Here is a 20,758-nt window from a genome sequence, read left to right as displayed (position 1 = left end):
TGTATCAAAAGGACAGGCATGTAGGCAGAGAGGGTAGAGTGGCCTGTTGGTACAACATGAAATTAAATCCTTAGAAAGAGGTGGCATGGAATCAGATGATGCAAGATCCTAGTGAATAAAGTTAGGGCAAACAACAGGAATTCTGCAGATGCTGGAAATTCAAGCAACACACATCAAAGTTGCTGGTGAATGCAGCAGGCCAAGCAGCATCTATAGGAAGAGGCGCAGTCGACGTTTCAGGCCGAGACCCTTCGTCAGGACTAATTGAAGGAAGAGGGCTCTTCCTTCAGTTAGTCCTGACGAAGGGTCTCGGCCTGAAACGTCGACTGCGCCTCTTCCTATAGATGCTGCTTGGCCTGCTGCGTTCACCAGCAACTTTGATGAATAAAGTTAGGGAACCTGATAGGAGTTATATACGACAGTAACCAGGAATTGGGCTGCAACGTACAATGGGTGATAGAAAAAGCATGTCAAAGGGCAGGGTTATGATAGCCATGAGGAATTTCATTTAGACAAGTAGATTTAGAAATCAATTTGGTGTTGATTTTAGATCCCAAGAGAGAAAAATTATGAATGCCTACAAGATGGCTTTTTAGAGAAGCGTGTAGTTGAGCCCACTAAGAGGTCAGCTATTCTGGACTGGGACTGCGTGCTGTGTAGTGAAACGGATGCGACTGGGGAGGTTGAGGTAAAGAAATCCTTAGTGATGATAATGTTATAGAATTCACGCTGCAATTTAAGAAGGAGAAGCTAAAATCAGTATTGCAGTGGAGTAAGGAAGATTACAGAGGCTTGAGAGAGGAGCTGGCCAAAATTGATTGGAAAGGAAAACAAGCAGTATGACGGCAGAGAAATAATAGCCGGAATTTCTGGAAGCAATCCAGTAGAGGCAGGATCCCAAAGGAGAAGTATTCTAAAGGCAGGATGATGCAATTGAGGCTGACAAGGGAAGTCATAAATCCCAAAGAGAGGGCATATAATACAGCAACATGTGGTGGAAAGTTAGAGGATTGGAAAGCTTTTAAATACCAACAGGATGCAACTAAAGTGGTAAAAAAGAAGGAACGGGTGGTACACAAATATAAGCTAGCCAACGGTTTGTACAGACGTAAGTGTAAAAGAGAGGCGAGAGTAGGTATTGGACGCTGGAAAATATCCTTGGAGAGGTAGTAATAGGGTTCAGGGAAATGGTGGATGAACGGAATAAGTCTTCACTATGGAACACACTAGCAGTATACTGGAATTCCTAGAATTTCAGGGGGCAGGAGTGAGTGCAGTTTCTATAACTAAAGAGAAGGTGCTTAGGAAGCTAAAAGGTCTGACGTTATTAAGTGTCACCTGGACAAGATGGACTACACCCAAAGTTTCTGAAAGAGGTAGATGATGAGGTGGTGAAGGCATTAGCAATGCTCTTTCAAGAATGAATGGATTCTGGCATCATGGTTCCGGAGGACTGGAAAATTATAAATGTCACTCCACTCCTCAAGAAGGGAGGGAGGCAAACATAAATAAATTATAAGCCAGTTTTCCCAACTTAAGTGGTTGGGAAGATGTTGGAGTCGATAAAGGATGACATTTTGCGTTACTTGGAGGCACATGATAAAATGGACCATAGTCAGCATAGTTTTCTTAAGGGAAAGTCTTGTCTTGTTGGAATTCTTTGAGGAAATAATAAGCAGAATAGACAAAGGAGAATTGGTGGATGTTGTGTACTTGGATTTTTAACAGGCTTTTCACAAAAGCCACACATGAGACTGCTTAGCAAGATAATAGCCCATGGTATTATCCATGATACTAGCATGGATAGAGGATTGGCTGATTGGCAGGAGGCAAAGAGTGGGAATAAAGGGGGCCTTTTCTCGTTGGCTGCTAGTGACTAGTGATGTTCCGTAGAGGAGAGTATTGGGGCTGTTACTTTCACATTGCCAGTAATTTGGATAGTGGAACTGATGGCTTAGTGGCAAAGCTTGCAGATGATACAAAGGTAGGTGGAGGAGTGGGGAGTGCTGAGGAAGCAATGTAATTCCAGAAGGACTTGGATCAATGTGTGAGTGTGTCTATCTGAGACAGAGTGAGAGAAAAGCTTTGTTTCTAATATTTTTTATTTTTTTTTATTTATGACAAACAAAAAAATACAGCACATCCACAAAAACTACAAACATAACAAAATCAAATTAAATATTGAGCAGCAAAAGGAAGAAAGTAAAGGGAGAAGTAAGCATACACCGCACCAGAAAACCTCAGCCCTCACCCCGTGAGAAAGTCCAATACAGGGCCCCATATCCTTTCACAGATGTCCCCTCTGTCCTCATTACATAGTCTCAGTCTCTCCAAATGTGAAGTATTTGCCAGTTCTCTCAGCCACAGATCGTACGTAGGCACAGAGTCCATTTTCCGCATTTGCAGGATTAACTTCTTAGCTATCACCATTCCAAACAATGCAGCCATTTTTTTTGATACATATTGGCTGAAGATGGGGAGCCTGTTTCTCCGAGGATGGCTATGAGCGGGTCTGCTTCCCACCGCTTCCCAAAAGCCTCAGAGAAACAGTGAAAAATACTTTTCCAATATGCATAAAGCTTACAACATGACCAGAATGAATGTGACAAGTTACTGTTCACAGATTTACACCTATTACAAACTGGTGAAACATCAGGGTAGAAACTGTGCAACTTTTCTTTGGAATAATGGAGTCTATGTAGTGTTTTAAACTGTATAAGTCTGTGTCTGACGTTGACCGAACAATCATGTATACTCTTTTAAACACTCATCCCAGACCTCCTCTGTCAGTTCTATATCCAATTCATCCACCCATGCCTGTTTAAGACCTGCAGTATTCACGCGAGCCCCATTATGTAGGATCTGATAAAAATAGGATACTGCACTATGAGTAACAGGATCAAATTTATTTATTGCCTCCAGGGACTCATGTTTGTCTAAAACTTCAAAGTCAGGTATATATTTCCTAACATAATCTCGAATTTGTAAATATCTAAAAAAACTAGATGCAGGGATATTGTAAACTGCTTGTAACTGCGCAAATGAGATGAAGTTTCCATTAATATATAGGTTACCTACACTACAGATGCTTCTCTGTTTCCAGGTAGAAAAAACAGTATCATTCAGTACAGGCAAAAAGGAATGATTGTCACAAATTGGAGTATCAATATAAGTTTTTTGGGCCATAATGTGTAGTTGAATCTGCTTCCAAATTCTTATAGTGCTGCCAACTATGAAGCTGTTGCTAAAATGTGACTTATTAACTGCAGTGGGGTTATTAAGGAGAGCTGGTAAGGAAGTCTTCTTACAAAGCACTCGCTTTATGAGTAATCGTGCTGGGCACGAGTCTGAGGTAGAGGCTAGGCCTTTTTTCCACCATGCAAGAATGGATAGGTGGGCAGCCCAGTAATACATTTTAACGTCCGGTAGGGCAAAACCACCTGCTTCCTTGAGCTTTGACAAGTGTTTTTTTAGTAATTCTAATGGCTATATAATTCCAAATGAAGGGTATAATAATTGAATCCAATTGCTTAAAATATGACAGAGGAATAAAACATGGAATTGACTGGAAAAGATGAAGAAATCGTGGCAGTACAATCATCTTGATTGCGTTAACCCACCAAAGAAATTGGAAGGGTTTTCCAAAAGTCAATATTGCGTTTAACCTGCTCAACTTTGTTTCACCAATTCACTTGCAAAAGGTCATCTGCGTGTTTTGCAATAGTCACACCAAGATAGGAAAAAATATCATAAGTTATTTTAAAGGGAATGGACTGTAAATACGTTGTATTAACCACTGCAGTGACTGGCATTAGTTCACTCTTATCCCAATTAATACAGAAGCCTAAGAAACTACCAAAATTATTAATTAGAGTCAGAAGGGTGGGTATTGATGTTTGTGGGCTGGAGATATATAAAAGGACATTGTCAGCGTACGAAAGATACTGGCTAGGACAGAGGAATGGCTGACAGGCAGGAGGCAGCGACTGAGAATAAATGGAGCCTTTTCTGTTTGGCTGCCTGTGACTAGTGGTGTTCCACAGGACTGCTTATTTTTGCATTGCATGTCAGTGACTTGGATGATGGAATCTATGGCTTTGTGGCCAAAGTCTGCGGACAATATGAAAATAGTTGGAGGAGCAGGTAGTGTTGAGGAAACAAGGAGGCTGTAGAAACACATAACAGTTTCGGAGAACAGACTATGGAATGGCAGGTGGAATGCAGTGTCAAGGACTGTATGGTCATGCACTTTGGTAGAAGGAATAAAAATGTAGTCTATATTCTAAATGGGGAGAAAATTTAAAAATCTGAGTTGCAAAGGGACTTGGAAGGCCTCGTGCAGGATTCCCTAAAAGTTAACTTACAGGTTAAGTCAGTGGTGAGGAAAGCAAATGCAATGTTAGCATTGAATATGAGAGGACTAGAATATAAAAACAATAATGTAATGTTGAGGCCATATAAAACACTGGTGAGGCCTCACTTGGAGTATTGTGAGCAGTTTTTGGACCTCTTAGCTCAGAAAGGATATTGCTTATCTTGCAGAAAGTTCAAAGGAGGTTCACAAAATTGATTTTGGGTTGGAAAGGCTTCTTATATGAGGAGTGTTTGATGGCTCAGGGTCTTTACTCACTGGAGTTTAGAAGAATAAGTAGTTGGGGGAGGGGGGTCTAATTGTAACTTCTCAAATATTGAAAGGCCTTGTTTGAATGGATGTGGAGAAGATGTTTCCTGGAGTATGGGAGTCTAGGACCCAAGGACACAACGTCAGAACAGAGGGACATCCATTTAGAAAAGAGATGAAGAACAAATACTTTAGTCAGTGGGTGGCTAGGTATGCCCACAGGGAAAAGAATCTCCGGGTTGTATGTGGCGACATGTATGTACTTTGAACTTTTAATCTGTGGAATTCATTGCCATGGGCAGCTGTGGAGGATACGTCATTGAGGGTATCTAAGGCAGAGGATAGATTCTTGATAAGTCAGGATGTGAAAGGTTATGGGGAGAGGGCATTGACAAATAATCTATTCCATTATTTCCATCACTAAAGCAGAGTCACAAAAAATGCTGGAGGAAGTCAGCAGGCCAAAACCCTTCAGCATTTTGTGTGTGTTGCTTGGATTTCCAGCATCTGCAGATTTTCTCTTGTTTGAGATTGGACTAAAATCTGAATGTTTGTGTACACAAATTTGCTATCTGTGTAAATGCACTGTTTGCAAATCAGCTGCTACGTTTCCTACATTACAACAGAGACTCCAGGTTTAAAGTGTAGCAACACACATACAAAGTGCAGGAGGAACTCAGCAGACATATTCTGTAACCTGTATCAAACTGCCTTGTTTCACAACTAGGGGTGTAACCAGTCCATACATACAAGCACTTTAATTCTTTCTGGGAGCTATTTCATATTTCCATCCAGGGCACTGATCTGAAGACCACTGTGTCACAATTTTAACCACTTTTTTTTACTCAGAATCAGACTCCGTTTTATTATTCCTGACAAATATCATGAAATGTGTTGTCTTGTGGCAGCAGTATTTGACATAAAAATGAATATGTAAATAAATACAGCAGAAGATTGGCAGGGTAGGGGTCATCGGTTCATGGACCATTCAGAAATCTGATGGCAGAGAGGAAACAACTGTTCCTAAATTTCAGGCTCCTGTCACTCCTCTCTGATGATGATAACAAGACAGCAATGTCCTCAATGGTGACATTCCTTAATGATCGATGCGATGCCACCTTCCCGATGCACGGCGTTTTTAAAATGTCGTGTGGCCATGATGCACCTGGCAATCTTCAAGTCTGCAACGAACTCCAACCTCTTTCAGTCCTGTGCACTGGAGACTCCATACCAAGTGGCGACGCAGACAGTCAGAATGCTCACCACAGCACATCTGGAGACATTTGCAAGATTCTTTGATAACATACAATAAGTCCAGCCAACTGCCCCAGCATTCAGTATTGCTGTGGTCCCAGTTAATCTTGCAAGTTCCAGGAGAGAGTGAGAGAAAGAGAGGGGGGACTGAGGCAAAATAAGGAGGAAAAGATTGGATGGGTTAAACTAAGACAGAAACACAAGATACCGAATATGCTGGAACTGGAGAGAAACGCGCTCACAAAATGCGGGAGCAGCTCAGTGAGTTCGGCAGCATCTGAAGGAGGGAGATGGACAGTGGACTTTTCACGTCGAGACCCTTCACCATAGTTTGGTTATTAAGCTGAGAACGTTTTAAAGAAACAGAATAAGGGAAGGTTGGAGAGGAAATGCTGAACTGTAGGCATATCACTTTCTGCATTTAGCCAGTTTCATTCCTCTGACAAAGCCTCCAAATTACTCCTCCCTATGACGGGTAGCTATTGTTACCATACAGCGCGTATTATTCGGGCTACGTGGACCTAGGTGTTACGGTCCGTTGCTCGGAACATTGGGAAACCGGTTTTATATGTTGATGTTGGTGTTGGAGTGAAATTATTCTTTGTGATCACGACTGCAGTGACTCTGCCCCGTTGACACATTCTGCCCCCCACCCCCAACGCCAAGCTATTTATTATGTGATTCTGTTTCCTTAAAACACCGCCAGCCCCGGTTGAAACGGTATGCTTTAGACTTGAATTGACAACCGATGTGCTTCTTTTAATCATTGCATCTACCCACAACTGATTAAAGAATGAGAAGGCAGACGTAACTCTAAGCATTCTAGTTACCGCTCACATCTGCTGTGTTAACCACATGTCACGCTGCAAGCGTAAACAGAAGCCCTCTGGCGCAACAACACGGCGGCAAACCGAGTGGACCATTACAGGAATCGAGCAAAGACGGTCAGCGCTGTGAACTGCAACCGGAGCAGCGGAGCAGCGGAGCAGCAGAGCAGCCGGGCGCAGTCAGAAGCCGGAAATGGGCCGGAGCACCCCGCCTGGGTGGGCGGGGCTTGCATGGGTGACGTCACGCGCGTCACAAAGTGGGCGGAGAGCGGCGGCTGGTCGGACGGTGTATGAATGAGTAACAGAAGGAACTCGGGTCATTGAGCCCGCGGTCTGTTACAGACGCTCACACGGAGGGGTGATGGCCCCGCGCTGAGTCAGCGCAGCAGACATGCACACGACTGCTGCAGGAGCTCCCAGGTCAGGCAGCACCTATGGAGGGGAATAAACAGGACCGGAATGGGAGCGGGAAGAAGCCAGAATAAGGTGCGGGGTGGGCGGGTAGTTGAGGAACACAATCTGACAGGTGATAGGGAAAACCAGGTGAAGGGTGCGTGCTGGATGGAGGAGGAGGGATGAAGCAAGCTGGAGAGGCATAGATGCAAAAGGTAAAGGGCTGAAGAAGGTTTCTAATAAGAGAGGACCGTAGACCATGTTATTGTGTGAGTGAAATCGCCGGAGAAAATTACTGGGCGATACAAAGCAGCTTCTTTATTCGACAAAACAAGTGCCTTGTTTTGCAGGCATCATATGGAGACGCTTTCAGTGGAGAGGTCTATGGGGCTTGTTATTTTACATGCTAAACACAAAGGACAATTTCATATTTACAAAGTATAGACAATGCTTTCTTTTGAAACTATGTACAAACTTCACACCTCCTGAGTCGTATCATCCATACCATAGATGCCAGCATCCTCTGGACTGGGATTCACAGCTCTTAGGAATCCATTGTTCCAAATTAAATCCACAACACATATTCGAAGGCAGAAGACTGGTAGCCAAAGCCATTTGCTAAATGTATGTCACGTATGTCATGTTTTTTGACTTCTTCAATGCGTTTAACACCATCCGCCCTGCTCTGCTGGGGGAGAAGCTGACAGCGATGCAGGTGGATGCTTCCCTGGTATCATGGATTCTTGATTACCTGACTGGCAGACCACAGTACGTGTGCTTGCAACACTGTGTGTCCGACAGAGTGATCAGCAGCACTGGGGCTCCACAGGGAGCACTCCACAGTCTTGTCTCCCTTTCTCTTCACCATTTACACCTCGCACTTCAACTACTGCACAGAGTCTTGTCATCTTCAGAAGTTTTCGGATGACTCTGCCATAGTTGGATGCATCAGCAAGGGAGATGAGGCTGAGTACAGGGCTATGGTAGGAAACTTTGTCACATGGTGTAAGCAGAATTATCTGCAGCTTAATGTGAAAAAGACTAAGGAGCTGGTGGTAGACCTGAGGAGAGCTAAGGTACCGGTGACCCCTGTTTCCATCCAGGGGGTCAGTGTGGACATGGTGGAGGATTACAAATACCTGGGGATGCGAATTGACAATAAACTGGACTGGTCTAAGAACACTGAGGCTGTCTACAAAAAGGGTCAGAGCCGTCTCTATTTCCTGAGGAGACTGAGGTCCTTTAACATCTGCCGGATGATGCTGAGGATGTTCTACAAGTCTGTGGTGGCCAGTGCTATCATGTTTGCTGTTGTGTGCTGGGGCAGCAGACTGAGGGTTGCAGACACTAACAGAATCAACAAACTCATCCGTAAGACCAGTGATGTTGTGGGGATGGAACTGGACTCTCTGAAGTTGGTGTCTGAAAAGAGGATGCTGTCTAAGTTGCATGCCATCTTGGACAATGTCTCCCATCCACTACATAATGTACTGGTTGGACACAGGAGTACATTCAGCCAGAGACTCATTCCACCAAGATGCAGCACAGAGCGTCATGGGAAGTCATTCCTGCCTGTGGCCATCAAACTTTACAACTCCTCCCTTGGAGGGTCAGACATCTTGAGCTGATAGGCTGGTCCTGGACTTATTTCATAATCTACTGGCATAATTTACATATTACTATTAACTATTTAAGGTTCTATTACCATTTATTATTTATGGTGCAACTGTAACGAAAACCAGTTTCCCCCGGGATCAATAAAGTATGACTACTACTACTACTACTACTACTACTACTAAATGACCTAAACCCCCAAATCACTCTAACAGACCATGGATGAAAGGGAGGGGAGATGGGTACCACAGAAAGGTGATGGGTAGGTAAGGAGAAGAGAAAGAGGGAAACCAGAAAGGTAAATGGAAAAAAGGAGAAATAGACGTATACCGAAAACAGGATGACACAACCGTGGCTGGCAAGAGAAGTCAAAGCCAACAAAAAAGCACAAAATCTGTATTTGGACAGCTTTTTTTAAGCATGTCAATGATTTGGATGACAACATTGATGGCGTTCTGCCCATGTGTGCAGATGATAAGAGAGGTGCAGGGGCAGGTCGTGTTGCGATAGCAGAGAGGCTGCAGAAGGACATAGACAGATTGGGGCAAAGAAGTGGCAGATGGAATACAGTGTTGGGAAATGTATGGTCATGGTGGAAAGAATAAAAATGTAGGTTATTTTTATGTGGAGAAAATTCAATAATCCAAGGTACAAAGGGACATGTGAGCACTCATGCAGAATTCCCTAAAAGTCAACTTGCAGGTTGAGCCAATGGTGAAGAAGGCAAATACAATGTTAGCATTAATTTTCAGAGGACTCTAATACAAAAGCAATGATGTAATGCTGAGGTTTTGTAAAGTACTGGAGAGGCCTCACTTAGGATAACGTGAGCAGTTTGGCCCCCTTATCTAAGAAAGATGCTGTTGTCATAGAGAGGGTTCAGATGAAGTTCATGAGAAGAATTCCAGGAATTAAATGCTTATCATATGAGGAGCGTTTGCTGGCTCTGGGCCTGTACCAGATCGAATTTAGAAGAATGGGGGAGGAGGTTTCACTGAAACATACTGAATGTTGAACATCCTAGATAGAGTGGATGTGGAGAGGATATTTCCTACAGTGGGGTAGTCTAGGACCAGAGGACACAACCTCAAAATAGAAAGATGTCCCTTTAGAACTGAGATGAGGAATTTCTTTACCCAGATGGTGGTGAATCTGTGGAAGTCGTTGCCACAGGTGGCTGTGGAGGCCAGGTCATTTGGTATATTTAAGGCAGAGATTCACAGGTTCTTGATTATTGAGGGCGTGAAAGGTTTTGGGGCGAAGGCGGGGAATGGGGTTGAGAGGGAATTGGTTCAGCCATGCTAAAATGGCAGAGCAGATTTGATGGGCTGAAAGTCCTAATTCTGCTCCTATGTATTATGGGCTTATAGTCTTAATAATCATATTTCTCTAAAATGTAGTTAGAATGCATCTTACCTAAACGTGATAATATTCAAATTTGATCTCATCCCCACTTTAGTAATACTCTGGTGAAGATGATGTAAATATGTAATAACTTTTGCCTTAAAATATTGTGTCCCATGCAAAGGCAAGTCTAAAGCACATCCCAGTCCCCTCTCTAATATGGCAGAGAAGCTCAGAACATTTGGAATAGCAACAGGTAATTGGTGTCTTTTCAAACTCCTTTCTGAAAGGCACTTACTGAATCAAAGGCAGAACTACAGCAGCCAAGTTTGCAAAGTAATGGCCATAATCATTTGATTAGGTTGTTGACTGAAGGATAAACAGTGGCCAGGAAACAGAGACCTCACCCACTCTCCATAGTAATGGCGCAAAATCGGTATCTCAGATAGTCTGGAGATAACTTTGCCTCGGGTCATTTTTTTCTCTTTGAAATCTGCTGTTTGCCTTGGGACATTTCTAAAAACATAAACTGATGTATTGTTTGCATCAGGCTCTAGGTGTGGGTTTAAAAGTCTTTTAGTGCCTGCACAAATGTTTGTTCAGATAACTTGTTAAATTCAAAAACATCTATATAGTATTATAAATTCTTCACTAATATCTATAATCTTACCAAAGATATCACAATTTCAAAACTGCATCACATTTTTCCCTTTCATTCTCCGCAGAGATCAACATCTTATTAATTCATTCCATTTAAAGCCTTCAGTCCATTTTGTGAAACAAACATCTTTCTCTGATTTTTTTCATATTAGTTTTGAAATGTCGACCTTCCTAGCAAGACCCTTCCTATCTGCTCCCTTGCTAGGGCATTTCAGATCATAGTCAACCAAGATAATGGATCACTTTCCTTAAATATCGAGGCTTCCAGCTAGATTTTTACAAATGTCCATTTGTGTCATGATCACTACTACGGATGGTGGCTTTTGAATCTAAATTATTTGAGACTCAAGCAGCACAGAAAGAGGCCCTTTGGCCACCAAACCTGCCACCCAACAAGCATCCATTTATACTAACTATACACCAATCCCATTTTTTCTGCTTGTTATATCTGCAATCTCTCCCCATTTCACCTCAGATCAATTAGCAGTGGGCAATCTAGCTGTCTCCAATCTCCAGCACGTGTTTGACGTGTGGAAGGTGATTTGAACCCCTGGGGTCAGGATTGAAGTAGTGCTGCTGGAGATGGGGTTGCTTTGTTGTGAAGTGAAACAGCCCACAATGGGCTTGATCTAATCCTGAGCTCCTCCAGCAGTCTTGACACACTGCAGTATTTCTCCGGTCAAGTCCCACCCTCCTAACTCTTCAAGCAAATAAAAAAAAGATTGACATTGAAAATTAACAGTTGACCTAAAATGAGGGATCAGCTGTGAGTCTGAGCCTCCGAGTCAGGGATTGTGAGACTGTGTATTTCACAGAGATTCTCCCGCACTGAAAAAAATTTCTCCACCTGTGTATGAGACAATCCAGAATTGTTGAGCTCTAAAGCACAAGTCCCAAGTTGTACCCCTAGTCAATGCGGGAGGGCATTGTATGATGCACAAGAGGATGGCAAGGCAGGAAGAAGCCTCTCCCTTACTATCAGAGATTCATGCCAGTGGCAACAATAGTTAAGGATGGCCTCCTCAGTTATGAGGCCAAAGCAGATCACTGCATTGAGAGAGAGCAGCAAAGGTTCCTGTTGTTTATTCGTTGAGCAATAGTCATATAGCATGGAATCATGCCAATTAGCCCATCATGACTAATGTGAACCCATCATATGATGTTGTGGCCATTACAAAGACCTGGATGGTGCAGGGGCAAGAATGGCTACTTCAAGTGCCAGGCTTAAGATGTTTCAGAAAGGATAGGGATGGAGGCAAAAGAGGTGGGGATGTGGCATTGTTGATCAGAGATAGTGTCACGGCTGCAGAAAAGGAGGAAGTCAAGGAGGGGTTGTCTACGGAGTCTCTGTGGTTAGGAACAGGAAGGGGTCAATGACTCTACCGAGTCTTTTTTATAGATCACCCAATAGTAACAGGGATATTGAGGAGCAGATAAGGAGACATATTCTGGAAAGGAGTAATAATAACAGGGTTTTTGTGGTGGGAGATCTTAATTTCCCAAACATTGATTGGTATCTTCCTAGAGTGAGGGGTTCAGATGGGGTGGAGTTTGTTAGGTGTGTTCAGGAAGGTTTCTTGACACAATATGCAGATAAGCCTATAAAAAGAGAGGCTGTGCTTGATCTGGTATTGGGAAATGAACCTGGTCAGGTGTCAGATCTCTCAGTGGGAGAGCATTTTGGAGATAGTGATCACAATTCTATCTCCTTTACCATAACATTGGAGAGGGGCAGGAACAGACAAGTTAGGAAAATGTTTAATTGGAGTAAGGGGAACTATGATGCTATTAGGCAGGAACTTGGAAGCATAAATTGGAAACAGATTTTCTCAGGGAAATGTACCGAAGAAATCTGGCAAATGTTCAGGGGTTATTTGCATGGGGTTCTGAGTAGATACGTTCCAATGAGACATTGAAAATATGGTAGGGTACAAGATCCATGGTGCACAAAGGCTGTTGTAAATCTAGTCAAGAAGAAAAGAAGAACTTACAAAAGGTTCAAAAAACTAGGTAATGATATGAATCTAGAAGATTATAAGGCTAGCAGGAAGGAGCTTAAGGATGAAGTTAGGAGAACCAGAAGGGGCCATGAGAAAGCCTTGGAGGACAGGATTAAGGAAAACCCTAAGGCGTTCTACAAGTATGTGAAGAACAAGAGGATAAGATGTGAGAGACTAGGATCAATCAAGTGTGACAATGGAAATATGTGTATGGAACCAAAGGAAATAGCAGAGGTACTTAATGAATACTTTGCTTCAGTACTCACTACTGAAAAGGATCTTGGCGATTGTAGGGGTGACTTGCAGTAGACTGAAAAGCTTGAGAATGTAGATATTAAGGAATAGGATGTGCTGAAGTTTTTGGAAAGTATCAAGTTGGATAAGTCACCAGGACCAAACAGGATGTACCCCAGGCTACTGTGGGAAGCGAGGGAGGACATTGCTGAGCCTCAGGTGATGATCTTTGCATCATCAATGATGATGGGAGAGGTTCTGGAGGATTGGAGGGTTGCGGATGTTGTTCCCTTATTCAAGAAAGCGAGTAGAGTTAGCCTAGGAAATTATAGACCAGTGAGTCTTAATTCAGTGTTTGGTAAGTTGATGGAGAAGATCCTGAGAGGTAGGATTTATGAACATTTGGAGAGGCATAATATGATTAGGAATAGTCAGCATGGCTTTGTCAAAGACAGGTCGTGCCTTACAAGCCTGATTGATTTTTTTGCGGATGTGACTAAACACATTGATGAGGGTAGAGCCGTAGATGTAGTGTATATGGATTTTAGCAAGGCATTTGATAAGGTATCCCATGCAAGGCTTATTGAGAAAGTAAAGAGGCATGGGATCCAAGGGGACATTGCTTTGTGGATCCAGAACTGGTTTGCCCACAGAAGGAAAAGAGTCATTGCAGACAAGTCATATTCTGCATGGGGGTCGGTCACCAGTGGTGTGCCTCAGGGATCTGTTCTGAGCCCCCTACTCTTCGTGATTTTTATAAATGACCTGGATGAGGAAGTGGAGGGATGGGTCAGTAAATTTGCTGATGACACAAAGGTTGGAGGTATTGTGGATAGTGTGGAGGGCTGTCAGAGGTTTTTCAGGACATTGATAGGATGCAAAACTGGACTGAGAAGTGGCAGATGGAGTTCAACCCAGATAAGTGTGAAGTGGTTCATTTTGGTAGGTCAACTATGATGGCAGAATATAGCATTAATGATAAGACACTTGGTAGTGTGGAGGACCAGAGGGAGCTTGGGGTCCGAGTCCATAGGTCACACAAAGCTGCTGCACATCCACCTATGGTCTCCTACTGGCTCTCCTCCATTAGGTCATGTTTAAGTTTAGAGAAAATAAGAAGTTGAACATTTCATACATCCTTTAAATTTCAGCAAATCTGGTGACCTTTTATTCAATATTTTCATTTAATTTCATTTATTACACTTTCAATCTTTTTTTTCAAAGTTTTAGATTTGAACAGAAGGTCTTTCTTTTTTTAGTTGTATCCTCAAAATGGACTGCCTTTTTTTTGTTTTTTTTATATAGTGTAGTGGGTTTTTTTCTCTTCATTCAAAACTCAGTGTTTTTCCTTTTCTTTTCATAAACTGATAAGAGGAGAATTGTTACTTTCTTCTTTTTTATTTTATGTTTTATACTAGTTTAACAATATCTATGATTTTGACAATGCCTATTTTAATCTTGGTTTATATTGTTACTGATATATATATTTGAGATAACTCTCCTCTTGATTGTATTTATGCCTATTTTAAATCAGTAAAAAGATTAATAAAGAAAGAAAGCTGCTGTGCAGGTTAACTCTGTGGTTAAGAAGACATACGTGCATGGGCTTTCATCAATCGTAGGATTGAGTTTAAGAGCCAATATGTAATGTTGCAGCTATCTAGGACTCCAATCAGACCCCACTTGCAGAGTGGTGAGTGCGTGGACTGGGCTGCCGGTGGCAGCGGTGGAGGTGGAAACGATAGGGTCTTTTAAGAGACTCCTGGATAGGTACGTGGAGCTTAGGAAAATAGAGGGCTATGGGTAAAGCCCAGGTAGTTCTAAAGTAGGGACATGTTAGGCACAGCTTTGTGGGCCGAAGGGCCTGTATTGTGCTGTAGGTTTTCTGTGTTTCTATGTTTCTATCAGACACACACTGAGCAATGCTGTCACTCTGCACACCCCGTTGCTTTGAGGAAAGGCTCCCTGGCAGATAGATGATTACAGAGCTCTGAACAACAGGATTCATAGGCAATGAGCGTGCTTGTACAAATACATGGAACATAATGCAGTACAGTACAATGCAGGCAAAGTTGTGCTGAGCAACCTCGTCTAAACTCAACCTAAACCTTCCTCCCTACATAGACCTTCACTTTTCAATCGTCCACGTGCCTACCTCATATCCCCATATCACTAATCTATTTGTCTCCACCACCATATACCCTCTGCTCTCTGAGTAAAATAAAACTACCTCTGAAATCCCCCCTAATCTTTCCTCCAAGCACCTTAAAAATTATGCCCCCTTGTATTAGCTATGGCCACTCTGGGGAGAAAGTCTCTGGCTGTTGACTGCATGCCTCTTATCACCTTATACACCTGTATCAAGTCATCTCTCATTCTCTTCGGCTTCATAGAGAAAAGCTCTAGCCAGTAGTTGGGAAATCAAGCAAAATTTTATTGTTTATCAAGAGTGGAATTTGAATACAAAATGTACTCGAATTATTTAGAGTCTACATACAAAGAAGAATATAAATGTTATGACAACAGTTTGGAGAAGGGTAACAAGTTTAATACCTGCAATGGGTGTGTTTTCTTGTGAAGAAATGTTGAACAAACTAAATATATATCCGGCAGAATGGGAGAGGAACTGACTAAGATCTTAAGAATTCTCAACAGGGTGGTTGTTGAAAGAGGGTTTTCTCTGGTGGAAAGGTCTAGGGCAGGGAGTCTCTATTTATTGGTAGTGTCACCCCTTTAAGTCAGTAATGTAGCAATCTTTTTCTCTTGCAGTATTTGCAAAGGGTGGCAAAAGCAAAGTCTTCGAATACTTTTGAAGCTGAGGAAGGAAAATATGTGATAAACGAGAATTCACTGCAAGAATGTGCATCTCAGTTAACAATCAGGTCAGCTGCTGGAGCAGACTTGGGATCCTGCTCCTCATTCAGATTGCTGAGTGCATAGTTCAGCTCCTTATAAATCCTGTCTGTACACTTTCCGGTGCTACACTGTGTAATTTGTCCACCAGAATTGTACAGGGTGGACACTGGGTCAATAGGTCAGCACGGGCTTCAGTTGATTGATAAACAATAGTTAAAGACCAGAGCTACAATTTGGTACATAGCCTACCCAGCAACAGTGGTGGTGGCTTCCCTTCTTGTCTCCAGTGCGTGGTCTGCCTCCGTGACCCCCTCCCCCCCACCGACCTGCAGATCCCTTTGCCCACAGACTTGGCCTCCACCACAGTCTGTGGAAGAAAATTCCACAAATTCACTACTCTTTAGCTAAAAAAATACCTCTTCACATCTTTTCTAAAAGGTTGGCCCTCAGCTTTGAGACTGTGCCCTTTAGTTCTGGATATCCCACCAGAGGAAGCATGTTCTCCACATCCACCCTATCTAGTCATCTCAACATTCGGTAGGTTTCATTGAGATCCCCTGCATTCTTCCAGATTCCAGTGAGTACAGGCCCAAGGTTGCCAAACGCTCCTCCTACGTCAACCCCTCCATTCCGGGAATCAACCACATGAACCTTCTCTGGACTCTTTTCAATGAAAACTGATCTATGGGGCCCAAAATCAGTTGACAATACTCCGTGCAGCCTGACTAGTGTCTTATAGAGGCTAAGTATCATTTCCTTGCTTTTATATTCTATTCCTCTTGAAATAAATGCCAAAATTGCATTTGTCTACTTTACCACAGACTCACCTGTACATTAACCGTCTAGGAGTCTTGCATGAAGACCCTGATGTTCCTCTGCACCTCTGATGTTTGAACCTTCTCCCCATTTAGATTTTAGCCTGCACTATTGTTCCTTTTACCAAAATGCATTACCGTACATTTTCCAACGCTGTATTCCATTTGCCACTTTTTTGCTCATTCTTCAAATTTGTCTAAGTCCTGCTGTAATCGCATTGCTTCCTCAGCACTACCTACCCTCCATCTATCTTCGTATTATTCACAGACTTTGCCACAAAACCATCAATTCCATTATCCAAATCATTGAGAAACAATGTGAAAAGTAGTGATCCCAATACTGACCCCTGAAGAAAACCACTAGTCACTGGCAGCCATCCAGAAAAGGCCCCTTTTAATCCTGCTCACTGCCTCCTGCCTGTTAGCCATTCCGCTATCCATGCCAGTATCTTTCCTGTAACACCATAGGATTTTATCTTGTTAAGTAGCTTCATGAATGGCACCTTATCAAATGCCTTCTGAAAATCCAAGTAAATAATACTCACTGCCTCTCCTTTGTCCTTCCTGCTTGTTACTTCCTCAAAGAAATCTAACAAATTTGTCAGGCAAGATTTCCCTGTACAAAAACCATGCTGACTTTGATTTATTTTATCATTGGTCTCTAGGTACCCTGAAAACTCCTCCTTAATAATAGACTCCAATACTTCCCCAACTACTGAGATTAGGCTAACTGACCTATAATTGCCTTTCTTTTGCCTTTATCCATTCTCAAAGACTGGAGTAACACTTGCAATCTTCCAGTCTTCCGGGACCAGGCCAGAATTAAGAGATTCTTGAACGATCATGACCAATGCAACCGTTATCTCTTCAGCAACCTCTCTTAAGACTCTGGAATATAGTCCATCTAGCCTAGACTACTTATCCACCTTAAGGCCTTTGAGTTTGCCTTGTACTTTCTCCCTTGTAATAGCAATGACATTCACTCCTACTCCCTGATACTTACAGACATCTGGCACACCGCTTCCACAATGAAGACAGATGCAACATAACCATTAAGTTTATCTGCCATTTCTTTGTCCCCCATTGCTACCTCACCAGCATCATTTTCCAGTGGTCCAATATTAACTTTCATCTCCCTTTTACTCTTCATATAACTGAAAAACTTTTAGTATCGTGCTTTATATTATTGGCTAGTTTGCCTTTATACTTTATCTTTTCCCTTCTTATAGCTTTATCAGTTGCCTTTTGTTGGATTTTAAAAGCTTTCCAAGGGGCCAAGTGGTTAAGGCGTTGGTCTAGTAATCTGAAGGTCGCTAGTTCAAGCCTCAGCTGAGGCAGCGTGTTGTGTCCTTGAGCAAGGCACTTAACCACACATCGCTCTGCGATGATACCGGTGCCCAGCTGTACCGGCCCTAGTGCCCTTCCCTTGGACAACATCAATGGTGTGGAGAGGGGAGACTTGCAGCATGGACAACTGTCAGTCCTCCATACAACCTTGCCCAGGCCTCAGTCAACATTGAAAATCGATGGACAGCAGAAAAAAATCTTCCCAATCAACCAACTTCTTACTCATTTTTGCTAACTTATATGCCCTTTCCTTGGCGTTTATGCAGTCCTTAACTTCCCCTTTCAGCCACGGTTGCCATCCCTGCCATTTGAAAACATTTTCTTTGTGGGCCATACCTATCCTGTGCCTTGTGAACTAGTCCCAGAAACCATCCATTTCTGCTCTGCCGTCTTCCCGCCAGTATCCTCTGCCAATCCATCTGGGCAAACTCCTCTCTCTGGAATTCCCCTTATTCCATTGTGATACTGATGTATACACAGGAGGAAGATCATAGACAGGAGGTGGACATTTAACCTAAATTGCCATTAAGACTAAGACTAAATGGCCTGACAGTTGCTTTACTGTCTTAGTTCTTTGTTCTAAAGTGAGCATTCCATGGACATTGAACTACAGGAAAAAGAGTCACAAATAGAACAATCCCTCCAGAACGCTGAAAGGGGAGGGGAAGTTGTGTCTAGTGCTGGAATTTTGTTCAAGTTACATCATGATGACTAAAGGAAACTAGAAAGCATTTGGTGAGCACTGGTTTGCGCATGGGGCAGCCAACGCAGAAGGAACTACAGACAATCTGGGAGGATACGTGTAAATACAGAATAGGAAATAATTGGGCAATTAATTTGCTGAGAGGCATTGGGAGGTCACTTTACTGGGAAGATGCGGATCAGAGTGGCGTTAAGAAATGGGATTAGAATCCTGATTCACCAAAAGTGTGTTTTCTGAACATTGAATGGACTCACCCATTTTTATATTTTAACTCCTGAGTTTCACAGACATGTCTGATGGTCCAATGGGGTGATTTATGAATTACAAGCTTCTGAGGCATTTGACTGCACTAGTTCAACAACAGACACAAAAAAGTCCGTCTTCACAATGAAAGCCGCTTATCAATGGACTTTACACGGACTGGTGATCCAAGTTGTCCTATCCCACTGTGACTCATAAAGGTGCTGATTATTTTAAACGGCTTATGGAATCTCAAAACTTTTGTTAATAAAGTCACAGTTAAGACCTAAGAAGCAAGTTATTTAGCAGTAGAACTTATTACCCAGAAAAGGAAAAGTCACACAATTGGTGATAAGCTAATAATGTTGGCATGTGAAATTATAGTGGGTAAAAATGTTCTGACAAGACGCAGTACTTGAAATTGAAAAGGTTTCGCACTCGATGATGACTGGTTCTTCGCTTGTGAAGATCAGGAGGGAAGAAGAGTACTCAGGAGCGACGGCACGATCGTTGGTGACCGAGGCCAATTCTGGATCTGCAGGCTGGCACAGTAGGGACTCTGGAACAGCTAGGATGTGGGCACTTGGGCAGCAAGATCCTTCCTGTGTCTCCTCTTCTCTTCAGCAGTTGCTCTTCTGATTTCCTCAGAATTCTTGGCTGCACCGTGGATTGGTGTTCTCCAGTGGTCTCTGTCACAAGCCAGCTGCAGACACTTGTTGATCTCAATATTTGTCTGAGAGAGCTGCTGCTTAATTTGGTCGATGTACCTCTTGCGCAGGGCACCGTGATCTCTCTTGCCCTGAAGGAGTTTTCTGAAAAGTACTGCTTTCGGTAACCTGGAGCTGTCCATACGAGACACGTGGCCTGGCCAGTGGAGCTGCTTGAGCAGCAAAGTGCCTTCAGTGCTTGGAACTTGAACCTTCTCCAGGACCTCGTTGTTGATTTTGCCGAGTACTTTGATGATGAAAAATAACTGCAGAAATATGTAAAAGTTGAGCAAGTCTCGGCAAGGCCCTGGATAAAATGTTATGTCTTTTTCTGACAAAATTCTTTTGAGTGGGAGGAGCAATACTATAAGGAATTATTTGTGATAGGAGGAGTTAGTGTTTGCTTTGATAAACACCTAAAGGGTTGGGCTGATTTGAGAATGTGAAGGATTACTATGTGAGGGCCTGGAGTATGATGGGTCAGAGTCTTAAAGCTCAATACAAGCGACCATAATGTGAAACTGTATGGTGTCATGGGTCAGAGAGTGTGAAGGGTTAGAATGTGCAAAATCAGAGTGTGGAGTGTCAGAATGTAAAGGGTGAAAGTGTGGAGGGTCAGAGTGCAGAGAATGAGAGCGTGGAGGGTCAGAGAGTGGAGGGTCAGAGAGTGGAGGGTCAGAGTGTGAGGGTCGGAGAGTGGAGGGTCAGAGTGTGAGGATCAGAGAGTGGAGGGTCAAAGTGTGGAGGTTGAGAGTGTAGAGGGTCAGAGTGCAGAGAGAGAGTGTGAGGGTCAGAGTGTGGAGATTGAGAGTGTGGAGAGTGGGAGTACTTTTGTTTCAGCACACATGCATGCTTTTTATAATTTCAAAAATAATATTTATTGATAATGTATAAATATACATGAAAAATAAAACATTGCAGGTAACCTTTTCTTGTACCAGATGATCAGCACATTCAACAGCATTGGTGCTCATGCTGTTATCTGGTGCTGGTCTGTGGGACATGCCTTTGCTCGCCCTGTGGCTCTCCCTCAGTATCCCAACGCTGCTGGCTCGTGCTGAACTTGTGCTGAGTCATTCTCTCTCAGCAGCTTTTCCCGGCCCGCCTCTCCTGCTCAAGCTCCTCCTTGCCTCTGAAGCCACT

The 20,758-nt window shown here is 42.9% G+C and overlaps 1 long non-coding RNA gene across 1 annotated transcript in view; it reads right to left on the bottom strand.

The window, feature by feature from the left end:
- LOC134356407 (uncharacterized) overlaps positions 1–6,863 on the bottom strand; it is a 34,537-nt gene extending 27,674 nt beyond the window's left edge. Inside the window, exon 1 of the long non-coding RNA XR_010020345.1 lies at positions 6,706–6,863. This is a non-coding gene — a long non-coding RNA (uncharacterized LOC134356407). The remainder of the gene's footprint in view (positions 1–6,705) is intronic.
- Between the last annotated feature and the right edge of the window lie 13,895 nt (positions 6,864–20,758).

Source organism: Mobula hypostoma, chromosome 14 (assembly GCF_963921235.1).
Source record: "Mobula hypostoma chromosome 14, sMobHyp1.1, whole genome shotgun sequence".
Lineage (NCBI taxonomy): Eukaryota > Metazoa > Chordata > Chondrichthyes > Myliobatiformes > Myliobatidae > Mobula > Mobula hypostoma.
The sequence above is the reverse complement of the archived record's forward strand: the minus strand, read 5'-3'. Positions and strand labels throughout refer to the sequence as shown.